Here is a 13,833-nt window from a genome sequence, read left to right as displayed (position 1 = left end):
AGTATTAACACATGTAACACACTTAGAAAGGTGTCTGAGACATAGGAAGAACTCTTTTGTTGTTAACTACTGTTATTTTTGTTGATTACTATATCTTTGTATCTGCATACGCATCTCAGTAACTTCATACAAAATATGTCAGATATAAATTTTTATGAATTCATAAGTAAATGACTGATTGAATAATTTTTTTGCCTTAGTTCACAAAAGATTTAAGGAACCAGCCTAATCTATATTCAAGGCTGTAGTAATTGTTGTACTGAAAATTTACTAAAAAATCATTGAATTTTAGATATAAAAGTACTTATAAAACATACCTCAATAAAACTGTTAAAATCAACTTAAATGAACAAGTTACATCCCTTGCAGATGTAACTTTAATTGTATACTTATTAAAGCAGGGTGAAGAGGAATCCTCTTGCCCAAAGTCCAGGAAAATAATTCTGATGAAAATGAGTTATATTCTCAATGCATTGATTTGCCTTGCATACAATTGAGTATTCATTTAAAATTTCAAAGGGACCTCATTTTAATATATATTTATGTACACTCTTTAATGATCAGTAATTCTTACAGATTACTAATTTTTGCATTTTAACAAGTGTTTTTATGAATTTATGTATCATAAAATATTATTTTAAGATATGGTAGGATCATCTTCCCAAGATAAACCCATCCATTATTTTAAAAGAAAATCTAATGGAAAATGCTTAAAATTACATGTAGAAATTGTAATTGGGATAATGTATTTTATAGGTTCCTGCGTGCTTAGAGTTGGTGAAGTCCTCCATGGCTATCTAGGGAGCTTGGAGATATTGCAGTTTTCTTTGCATATCAGTTTTACTTAACACTATTGTTAGTGATATCCTCTGGGCTACATATCAAAGATTTATTTCAAGCTCACTTGATTTCAACAAGGATTTAAAGTGGTTGTACCTAAATTATTGGACCATAAATTCTGTTTTTGAATGACAGGCTATTGAACCATTCTATACCAATGCCATTCTCTGAATGAAATAGAAACTATCAAAAGCTTGAAATAATTTCTAAAGCAATGTACTTATCTGACACACTGAATTTTTTTGGCTATAGTAGACATTCCTGAAGTATAATTTTATTCTATTGTTTCTGTGAAAAAGAGAAACTCTAGCCACTTATTTCTCAAGCATTACATCACTTATTTTTTTCAAAACTAGGAGATGTAGTATTATATAATAGCAGTATAAAGTATCTAGAAATTCAGTTTTGAGATCAGAGTAACTGGGCTCACAAGCTCAGGCTTGTCATTAATCAGCTCTGTAAGGCTGGACAAGTTATTAAAGCTTTTGGGTCTCTTAGTTATATACTGCTTGTAGAGACTATAAAACCTACCTCATATAAATACTATAATGATTACTATAAAATATAAAACATAACATAAAGCACTTTATAAAGGGTAGAGTACAAATTAAGTGTTTAATTAAGGTTAGCTTTGATAATGGTGATAAAAATTAAGAAGTGAGTAAGAAATAATTCCCTGTTTCCAACCTAGTAGTGCTGGGAAAACTGTATTTAAATGACTATATAATTAATTCTCCATTTCTGTATCAGCTCATCAACAATCTAAATTTCAAAAAAATAAATAACCTGAGCATTTAGTAGCCTTCCAAATATTGAAGAAGTATGGAAAACCAATCTTAGACTCATTACAGAGTCGATTCTGGGCATTTCTCACCAGATGACATCTTTCAGCTTTTCAGTTGAAGCTTTTCATGCCAGAAAAAGACCAGCATGGTGACAGCAGTGGTCTAGAACATTTTGTGTTATAAATGAGTTTTTGACATAATATGGCAAAAAGAAAAAGAAAATGGAAGAGAATGATGGGTGTAAGGTGGCACATTTTCATCATAATCTTCCATTCATTAACTCATTCAGTTGTAATATACTACTCATACGTTAAGTGCAGACCAATTGATTTGTTGGTGTTGTCAAAAAAAGTTAAACAATCAGATTACTTCTGGCTTTGATTTGAAAATTTATTTTAGCATGAGTCTCATGAATATTATAAATAAATAATTCTTTTTTAAAATTTTATTTATTATTTTTGGATTCGTTGCTCCACGCGGGCTTTCCCTAGTTGCAGTGAGCAGGGGCTACTCTTCGTTGTGGTGCGCGGGCTTCTCATTGCAGTGGCTTCTCTTGTTGCGGAGCACGGGTTCTAGGCACGTAGGCTTCAGTCGTTGTGGCTCACAGGCTCAGTAGTTGTGGCTCATGGGCTCTAGGGTGCAGGCTCAGCAGTTGTGGCGCACGGGCTTAGTTGCTCCACAGCATGTGGGATCTTCCTGGACCAGGGATCGATTGGCAGGCAGATTCTTAACCACTGTGCCACCAGGGAAGTCCCATAAATAAATAATTCTTAAGACAATAGTATTGTCCATATGATAGCTGAAAACTCATACGTACAAATAGATACACCTATGCCATGCTAACTGGGGAAATTCAGCTACATGGGAAGAAGTTTTAAATTTTTGAGTTTGGATAAGAATTATCAACTCTCTTTTAGGTACATATGAGGCTATCAAATAAAAATAGAATTGAACTCACACTCCTCTTTTTACTCATTTTAGATTTAGTTATTTCTTCCTTGATTTTGCTACAGGGGTGATATTTTTATTCCAATAACTGAAAGAGTAAGATCCTTGAGAATAGGAGAAGGTGTGGGATCCAAAGGACAAGTAGAGAGACTGATCATTAACAGACGAGAAACACCACCTCCACTGAGAGTGGAAGGAAGAAAATTTAAGTTAAAAAAAAAAAAACTAGTATATTTAGTGGTTAAACTTCTTATCTGATGATCTCTCTTTTCCACTGAAATTATATTCCAGTGTCAGGAGGTCACCAAATCACACATCTAAAGAAAAATGATTTATGTTTTTTTCATCTACTCACTCATTCTGCAAATAATTACTGAGTCTATACTACGTTTCAGGTAATGCGCAAATTGCTGGAGATAGAGAAATTAAAATAGGAACTTACAGCCAGTAGGGAAAACTGACTTTAAAGAAATCATCACATAAATAAATGTATACAGGCATAACCATTTTACTGTGCTTTGCCTCGTTGTGCCTCACAGATACTGGGTGTTTTACAAATTAAATGTTTGTGGCAACCTTACATCGAGCGAATCTATCACTGTCATTTTTCCAACAGCATTTGCTCACTTCATGTCTCTGTGACACATTCTGGTAATTCTCATCTTTGTTATGGTGATCTGCCATCAGCAATCTTAGAAGATATTATTGCAAAAAGATGATGACTCACTGAAGGCTCAGATGAGTGTTAGCACTTTTTAGCAATAAAGTATTTTTTAATTAAAGTATGTACATTTTTAGATATAATTCTTTTGCACACTTAATAACTTAATAGACTACATTATACTATAAACATAACTTTCATATGCACTGGGAAACCAACAAATTCGTGTGACTTGCTTTATTCAACTAATCAGCCAGAAACAGTGACAAGGTAGGTTGGAAAACTGAGTAATTTCTGTCTCCAGACTTTATGATAGAAGAAAGCTAAGAAGGAGGAGATAGGAGAGGCTTTGTGTAGCCAAATCACATTATCTGCCACTATCATTCCTGTTATCACCTTCCCAGGATGACACTTTATGTGGAAGACCATCCATCACCTCCTCCTTAAGAGAGGCAGCTCCAAAGTTTCACCTCAGGATTGCATTCACCTGGAAATCCAGGGTTGATGTATTATGTATGGTTTTCTGAGTCATGTCAAGTCCCTGTTCCAGAAAGATTCTTTGGTCTTTTGAGTCCCATAAACAAATCAGGTAGTAGAGTCCATACAGGTTGAGTTGTTGTCAGGATGGTCACCTGTGGAGGGGTGGCAATATGATGATCTCCTGGAAAGAGTCTGTTCTTACACGACACTATTCTCTCTGGACCAACAGTATATCAGCATCCACCCGTAGCACTGCCCTACCATTTTGTCTTCTGACGATGGTTTTAGAAACACTTTTCCATTTCTTTATTTTCATACCTCCTCCTCCCTATGTAGACAGCTCAAATGACATTCAGTTGCCTTCCATATGTCTATGAGTTAATTATAATTCATACTGTCAGGGAAGGATGCTAAATCACAGAGGTCTGTCATAGCATGCTGGCACAGCATGGGAATTTTCCATGTTCATCTTTTCTCTGACTTCAAATTTATATTAATGGTCATCATTCCTCAGGAAGCTTCCCTAAGTAGTGCTGGCCACCAAGAATGAAAGAGAAATAACTATATATTGCCTCAAGCAGGGAATGACTGCTGTTCAGTTGCACAAACGCCAACTTAAGATGCTTCATTCAAGCCTCATATGACAAGGCATATTCCATTTCATAAACTAATCACATATGTCTTATCCAACTTACCCAGTGTGGACAGGAAGGTATTAGCTGTCCTACCACAAAGATAGAAATTCAGAAATAGAACACCTTCACATGAAACAAACCGATTAAAATAAATTAATAGGAAAGTCACTGAGAATAGACACTTTAGGAGCCAGAGAATTTGAAGTGAATTATACGTAACAGAATATGAGAAAAGGCATTTGTTTAGCTAAAATAGAATGTGTAGCACAGTTAGAGAGGAAAGACAATTTATCTTATTATGATAGCATATTTTAAGAGATTTCATTTACCTGATTTCTCCTCCCCTAGTTCTTGACTCTGATGGGGCAGATCTGGTCCATATTCAGATTCAATATACCTGTTCAGGATTTAAAAAAAATAAAAAGATTCGTTAGAAATAAACTAATTGAACTATAGAATGAAGATGATAAATGGATATCAATTTATGTACCCAGGTATACACACACAAATGCATTGAAAAGTAACAATCGACACAAACTTCAAAGTCACCTGAAGAGCCAGGAGACTCTTTGGTCTGCGTGGCCACAAGCTCATCCTGGATCAATTACTTTCCCTCCATGTTCTACTGACCCTACTGTGTGCCCCACGTGATTTCTGCCCTAAAAAGTCAACTCTAAGATGTTGTTTTTGTGCTGCTGGTCTTAAATGTCAATTTGTACTTAAGAATTTTCTTAAATTTTCCCCGACACCACTCTGTTATGAAGGTTTATTTGCTGGCTGCTCTTCACAATCTGGCAGTTGTCACTGAGCTCTTGGTCTCTGTCTGTCTGTCTGTCTCTGTCTCTGTCTCTCTCTTTCCCTCTCCCTTCCCCTGAACATGCTATCTATTTTTATGCACTAGGTTTTCTGCTGTGTTGTGATGAAGGAATGAGAATTGTAATTCTTTCAGTGTGTGGAAACAGTCACTTCTAATTGGGATCAGATTTGACAGGGTTTTTCCCATTAAGCAGACATGTGGATATTCTGATTCTGTGAAAACCCACTAAACATCCACATCCATGATTTTAGAACATTTTCGGGAATGTTTTGTTTTTATTTTTAATCATCAAATGTTTCCTAATTTATTCTCATCTATTAAGATAAAGATGAATTTCACATTAGTCATGAGCAAAACCACTAAAATATTTATCATATCCCACTTCTAGAGGCTGATAGGGAGCTTGTAAAAATTTAGGTGCTCAATAATGTCTATTAACTTGCATTAAGAAAAGATAATAAATTTGATGGACATAAATATAAAATGATATGCATTTAATTTCCTTTATCCCCTGAGAGTTGAAATCTGTGAAGAGAAGACTGTATAGTCCAAATAATTGATACACTTTCTTAGGTTAAATTAAGTTTCTCAAATTAACAACAACAACAACAAACAACTGTTTTAAAATATGTTCCTTCTTTTTTGTTTTAAAATTCTTTTGCTTACATTTTCTAAACAAAATTATTGAGACATATTTGACATATACAACTGTATATATTTAAGGCATACAACTTGATGTTTTGATATGTGTATACATGGTGAACAGATCACCACAGTCAAGCTAAATAATTTATCTATCACCTCTACATAGTTACCATGGTGTGTATATGTTGAGAAGATTTAATTTAAGATCCGTCATCACCATGGTCTCTAGAACTTTCATCTTTCATAACCGAAACTTTGAACCCTTTGACCAACATCTTCTCATTTCCCATAATATCCTCTAGATTCATTCATGTTCATTCATAAAATAGTTTTTTATAACCAAAGCTCATTCATCACTTATTTCCCAAATAGAGAAACACTTATTAACCCTGTTTAAAGAGCAGATGTTGAAGATTTCTAAGACGTAGTTGAGATGGCCCATAATAACATTTCTAAAGCTTCTTTATTGAACTATTTTCAGGAAAGAATAAAACCATACCCTGTAGCTTCTTGGTCACAGCCAATCACAAGTACTACTTGTTTTTATTACTTCAACTGAGTATTAAAATTTCACATACATATTGTATAATATTTTCCAATATTACATTTGTATTTATTTTAGTGACATGATAATATTTTAAATTATTTAATGCCAGGTAAAACAAATAATGAACAAAAAACCAAACTGAATAAAATTGCTACCTCTCATGTTAATATTTTCTTATACCAAATCTACTAATTTCAGAGGCTTTCATATATGTGTTCTGGATGTAAGGCATCTGATATGACACAAAACTTCAAGTTCCAAGTAGTTTACTTCACGTATCCATGGCATACTTCTGTATAAGCTTGATAGTAGCCCTGGTTGAGCCACTTGGACTTAGAAATGTTTCTTTTGATTGACTTCCCTGTTGAAGTTTGAATAGGAGTTGATCAGAGAAATCAGTGAGGGAAGGGCATTCTGAGCTGTAGAAGGGTTGAGATATTTGTGACAAGTGTTTCTATCAAAGGTTGACTAGAAAGAGACAGGAAAGGCTAAACAGGTAGGACCCCTCCACCCCTTGTAGAAGGTGTCTTGCTGAAGTCTTTGAACTTTATCCTTTAGACAGTGCAGAGCCACTGAAAAATTTCAAGAAGGGATTTGCATGATAGTATTATACTTTAGAATCATTTCTCAGTAGCAGTACAGAAGGGATATTTGAAGCAATTGAGCATGAGATAGGAAGATAGGCACAGAGACTCTTGTGATGTTTCAGATGAGCAGTCATAGCACAATGACAAGGATAGAATTCAAGATTATTTCAGAATGTGGACATGACAATCAGGTACATTTTCTTAAATGTACGGATGTGGGAGAGAATGGAGTCAGGATAATGGCTAGATTTCGGCTTGGTATACGGTGTAATTATTAAGGAGGATAAGATGTCTTGGGATTGATAGAAGACAAAGTCAACAATGCTATATATGCCAACTGCTATGAAACTAAATCACCACTTTGAGTTTGCAGCAGAGGATGTGAAAGGTATCACTATGTTGATGAATATCTTTTCTCTTGTATTAAGTTGTACTCGTGAGACAATAAAAGATAATAATGATTCAAAGTTTAAAAGAATCATGAGACTCTGTTCTTGTGAAAAAAAGTCTTAGTCTTAGTCTTCCTATCAGACAACTCATATTTTAAACTCAGATCTATTACCTACTATGCAACTCTGGAAAAGTTGTATAACTTAATCAGAATTCAATTTCCTTGCATGGAAAATCAATAAAATTACGGTAAGCTAATGACATTGATGTAAGGATAAAATAGGAAAATATAAATGATTGCCAAGCCCAGTATTATATACATAAGGCAACTTAATAAAAGTAATTTGCCAATATAAACATAGGAATAAGTATATACTAAGAGATATTTGTCTTAGTATTTCATGAGTTTGGGTATGGGTGGAAATAACCAGAACAGGCTCCAGTTATGGAGTAAATAGTGTAGGCTAATAATTCTAATAGATTATTTATCTATCTACATTAATTCAATTAAGCTTCACAATGGCCTTATTGAAGTAAATATTATTACTCCCATTTTATTACTTCTTCAGATTATGAATTTATATTAAATGTCAGTACCAGGAAAAGAACCCAAAGCTGTCTGACTCGAGACCAAATCTGATAATGTCTTCCCTCAAAAATAAGGTTCTGACAGGTGTATCCTGAATGTCAATGCAGAAAAGGGAAGAAGCAGCAGTACTGTGTAAAACACCCTGGAAATTGCAAAAGCCCAAAAACCATGGCCCCATGTTATTAATGTCACTCTGTTTCTGAAATCACTGGCTATAAATGACATCTAAAAACAAATAAATCAAAACAAACAATAAAAAAAACCCCCCACAAAACTCTCCTTTTCTGACGTTATGGAAAAGACTTAAAATTGACATTATTCATGGATATCTTTTTGAATTTTATGAAATGTCCTTTTTTCCCCCCCTCCACTATTTTCCATTTTTCATTACCAGCATTTTTTCAAAGATATTTATTATATGTGCCTTTTATGTTTAATCTTGCCCCCCATTCTTCATTCCACCATGTAATCATCATTAATACCATACGGAAGCCATTAAAAGGATGAAGGAGAAAAAGAATTTAAAAACGAATTCCAGGATATTCTCAGTGGTGCCATGCTAGGCAGATAAAACCAAAGGAATGAACAGATTTCACAGAAACATACATAAGCATAGGAAAGATAAGAAACATCTGTTTCTAGATCAAAATGTTTAAAGATAACAGCTGTCTCAGTATTAGCAGTGTGGGACTGTCTAAAAGACATTGAGTTTGGTGCTCTATTTATACTACTTACAGGGTGTGTTATTTTGTATCGGTTACCTAGTCTTCTTGAGCGTTAGCTTCCTCACCCATAAAACAAAAAGAGCAAAATGAAAAAAAAATTAATAACTTCTTACACAATTATGGTGACTATGTATAACATACACATATGTAAAACCTTGGACGTATATAGTCAGTTTTTTTAATTGAAAATTAATTCCTTTTTTAATAAAAAGTAAAATAATTCCTGTAAGTGCTGATTTAAACAAATAACATGTGATTGTTTCCATGAAGTAATTAAAATACATTGAGATGGCGACAAAATTTAAATTGTACAATAGGTTCACAGGCTGTATCACAATAAGGTATCAATAAGCAATTGAAAAATGATAATTTGGTTCAATTGATCTATACAAAATTTGCCTATTGTGTTTAATTCACTTGGTTTGGGATTAGAGTCTGTTTCTAGATCAGTATTAACAAACTGTCAATCAGTAAAGCTAATCTATCCCTCATCTTGGAAATAAATTGTCCAAGTCTATGCAGCCAGTTCAGTTAGGCTACATTTATCCAGGTACAAAAGGTTGGGATCCTTCACTGGCTCTCCGAAGGCCAGTCCCCTAATGCGTTGTAACGTTAAAAGCCGCCTGCAGCCTGGCCCCTGCCTGCCTATCCAGAGTGATAAGCCGAGGCTCCCCCTCCAACCACCGTCCTCAGATGCCCAGTGTCCTAGTCACACTAAAGTACACTGTTTTTTCAAAATGTTTCTTTCCCTTTTCCTTCCTCTCCTTGAGGATCCCAGCTCCTGGCCCAAATCCTATCTGTGGTCTCTCAAGACCAAACATAGGCAATCGCAAGGTATTGCCCAGCAGGACTCAGGGGGAAAGCTGTCCTCCCTGCACCACACTTGGTGCAGAGCCAGCCGACAGCAGTCTCTGGAGGGAGAATCAGTCAAGGCCTCGCCCCCTCCCCAGGCTGGCACATACACACACACACATGCACAGCTATATTCCTAGCCCACCTGCTCCAATGGGAGCCATCTGGGGAGGAGAGGGGGTGCAGCTGAAGCACTTTTTAGGAACCTCCGCTAAAATCTCATTAGGGGGCCTTGACTAAAGTACTCTTTTCAGCTCTGACTCAGTACTTTTCCACTCTGAGTCCTTCCACCTCCCCCACCTCCGCCCCAGCAGGTCCACAGAAAGGCTGGAACTTTTGTTCAGCCCCCTCAGCAGTGAGATGATGATGCCCACCTGTGCTGCATATCCTGTGATGGACCCTCACCCAGAGGCTCTCTGTGGGGAAAATGGAGCACTAGGGAATCAGAACCACTTTTTCCTCTTGTAAAAGCAGTCACAGAAGACTTGATTGTAACTTCCAGCTCAGTTCCTTGTCCTAATTGACTACCTAGATGCCCTGCAGCTCTGACTAGTTCGGTAGATGCCTGGAAAAGTTCTTTATATGCTGCGAGGCACAATAAAATGTTCTCTTACTTAGAGTCTTCTCTCCTCTGACTCATAGGAAATTGACCTACTCCCTACATTATAAATGTGTTTTTGTCCCACATATACCTCTACATGTATGATATCATTTCTCATATGGCTTTAAAATTGTATAGTCGTTTGGCTTTTTTGCCTAAGAGACCATAAGGCTTTTGAAGAAACAGACTGTCATAAGTCATTTTCACATATAAACTATGACGTGTGACATATGTAAGTGAATAATACAAATGTTCAATGAGCCAATTTATCAAAATCTAGTAAATGTTTTAATATCTGCTTCTTATAAAGATGTATATGTTTTACATTGCTTTATATAGTTTAAAAATGTTTAGAATATGAAAACAATATAGTGAAACACCTAGTATTATATATTATCAGAAAATGAGATTTAAAAAAAAAGAATTTCCTAAATAACTAAGGTTTGCATCATTAAATGCCATTCCCTTTTATTAGTTTTAAGTATTTGTTCAGTGGATGCCATTCAAATTTTATTGCTTAATACCTCTTTTTTTAATAACTCATTGATATGTATTTAGATCATTATCAATTTATATTCACATTTACCTTCCTATATAAATATGGCAAAAAATGTTCTGTGTGTTTAAATATCTCCAGTTCTACACTGTTCATAAATACTCCAATTGCTGCTGTTTCTAGAGTGGACTGATTATTCAAATTAAAATACAATATTTAGGCTATGTAGATATAAAATGAAATGGAAAAAATTTACTCATAAAAGTCATATATAAATACTATTCACAAAACATTCTCCCAAGTATTAAAGTATCCTTACACTTAAATTTTGCAAAAATATATAGTCACTTAAATAACAGCATTATCTTAAACTGATAAAGGTAGTTAGTAAAACATCTATTCAGAGATACAAAACATGGCTCAAAATCCTTGGTGTGATAGGATATTCGGTGAAATTCTCACTTAACTATTAAGAGACTCTTCTACTTTTAAGATGTGGCAATGTGGGTAATAATCCAACTTCAGAAGAATAATAGTAAGAAAGCCCGTTAGTAAATAGGAAATTCTCATTGCTATTGGAAAAAGTGGATAGGCCAGAAACTCCCTGATGAAATTTCTGAGGAACTTGTGTCCAATCAGCTTCCGGAAAAGTGTTCCTCTGCTCACAAACAGTCCCTCTAAATCCCTTGCTAATGAAGACCTCAGATTGGAGGAAAAAAAGGAGAAATAAATCCTTTAGCACTGTTTAAAATAAAATAAGAAAAGCCCCTTTTTTAGGTACAAGGTCACACATTGGCAAGGGAATATAAATGGAAAAAACAAGGCCAACTATTTTACTTGAAACACCATCTTGTAATTTGATAGATTTACTTATTCTCCTAAGACTGTATCAGATATTGTTATCCATCAGGTCATCTTATTCTGGGCATTTAGGTCCTTCTGTAGTTCATTTTCAATTGCCTTGTATTTTTAAAATAGAGCTTACAGATTAAGGTTCTTTTTTTTTTTCCTTTGGGAGGTTTAAAATGAGTATAATGATATTAACAATATTCTAGTGTAGTATAAAAATGCCTGGACTCAGGCAGTTGCTTCCAAGTAGGATATAATAGATACCTGGAAACCATTGCATTCAATAACTATAAACAGACAAGCAACAAGTTAAAAAGAAAAGAAAATAATGAATTACATGATACAATTGGTTAAAATATTGAACAGCTATGGATGCCAAGAAACCTTGAGGAACTAAAATTCTAGACAGGGATGAGCATTTTCTAGCTGAGCTGAGGTGGTTGGCCATTGTCTTCCCTGGGAACTTGGTCTTCAAGTCTGATATAGGCAGAGGATCTGGTTCCCTGACAATGGCAGAATTATTTCACTAGAGAAAATGGAAAACAATGGAACTTGCTTCATAGCTCGAGAGGCTTGTAACCTGGAGAACACAGAACTCACAGTTTGCTTTCCTCACTGTGTTTTGCCAAATGGTAGGGCCGTGCATGAATGTGGGAGCCTGGAAAGGCAGAATTAAATCTTCTATTTTTTTGATACTTGAGATAAAACTTTCCCAAGAACAAGTTGCCCCCATGCAGCACCTGCCAGATTTTTAACCTGAATAGGAAAGCAGGCTAAAGAGCTAAATTCAAAACATCTAAAGGGACAAACTTTCAAGCCAGATTAGAGAGAAACATGGCATGTCAGGAGGGAGCCATGTGAAAAAACAAAACAAAATAAAAAATCAAAAGCAGAACAGAGAGAAAAATCCCAGAGTCTCATAGAGCAAGAAACAGTATTTTTTGGCTCCCTATGTTTCCATTAACTTTGAAAATTTTTCAGTCATTATTTATTCAAATATTCCATCAACCTCCTTTGTAGGATTCCAATTAGAGATGGTAGACAGATTTTTTTTTCCACATGTCACTATGTCTGTTTTATTTTGTCTTTGATTTTTCTGTGTTCAAGTTTGCATCATTTATATCATTAGGAAATCAAGCTCACTATTTGTTGTTGTTTTCTGTAGTGTCAACTCAGTCCTTAAGCCTATCCAGGGAATTTTTAATTTCAGTTACTGTATTTTTCAACTTCAAGTGTTCCATTTGGTTCCTATTTTCTGTTGCTTTGCCTATATATACTTATATGAGTATATTTATCATGTTAATGTTATTTAATATATGTATCATTGTTGCATTTAAATCCTTATCTGCTAATTCCATCAACTCTTTTACTTATGAACCTACTTCTTTTGTCTGATTTTTCCCACCTGCTTTTGGGTCATAAATTCTTGCTTCTCCATGTTTCTAGCATTTTTTTAAAAAATTTTTATTGGAGTATAGTTGATTTGCAATGTTGTGTTAGTGTCAGGTGTACAGCAAAGTGAATGATACAAATGAACTTACCAAACAGAAACAGACTCACAGATCTCAAAATCAAATGTATGATTAAAGGGGAAACATAGGGGGAAGTGATAAATTAGGAGACTGGGATTAACATATACACACTACTATGTATAAAATCCATGTTTCTAACTTTTTATTGAATGCTTGACTTTGTGAACTTTGAGTTGTTCAGTGGTAGATTTTGTTTTCTTTCTTTAAATATTGCCATACTTTGATTTGGTCAGTAGTTAATTATTTGTAGGTAGCTTAATTATTGCTGTTTTAAATCCTTTTTAGGGCTCTTATTCTAGGGCCAGTTTAGCCCTACTACTAAGACATGGTCCTTATGGGGAATCTCCTGAATTACCAGGATGTTTAACAAGATCTCTTTATCCCTGTTACTCGGAACTCAAATATTTTTCAGCAGTGCAAGGTCTGAGAATTGTTCAGCTTACAGCTCACCACTAGTTCCTTGCCTAGCCTTGCGGAGTTTCACCTTTTGCATAGCAGTTTAGTATTCAACAGTAGCATCAAGGGGCTTGCATGATGTATCTGGGGTTCTTTTCTGTATAGTTCCACCATCTCTTTTATTCTACTCCACAGAGTTGTCACCTCATTCTCCTTAAACTCCAGCCTCTTTCTCCTGAACTCAGGGAGATGGCTATCTTCAGCTTGTGTTCCTCATCCCATGCTTCATTCCAGAAGTGCACATTATGGGGCTAACTGCCTTTATTTCCCTGCTCTTTGGATCTGTACTCTTTACTGCCTGTTGATAAAGTCTGAAAATTATCGTCTGATATACTATGTCCATCTTATATCTGTTTATAGTGTAAGTGCAAACTCAGTGGATGGTAATGCCAGAAGAA

The sequence above is a fragment of the Eubalaena glacialis genome, chromosome 14 (genome assembly GCF_028564815.1).
Source record: "Eubalaena glacialis isolate mEubGla1 chromosome 14, mEubGla1.1.hap2.+ XY, whole genome shotgun sequence".
NCBI classification, from domain to species: domain Eukaryota; kingdom Metazoa; phylum Chordata; class Mammalia; order Artiodactyla; family Balaenidae; genus Eubalaena; species Eubalaena glacialis.
This window is presented reverse-complemented; position numbering follows the sequence as displayed.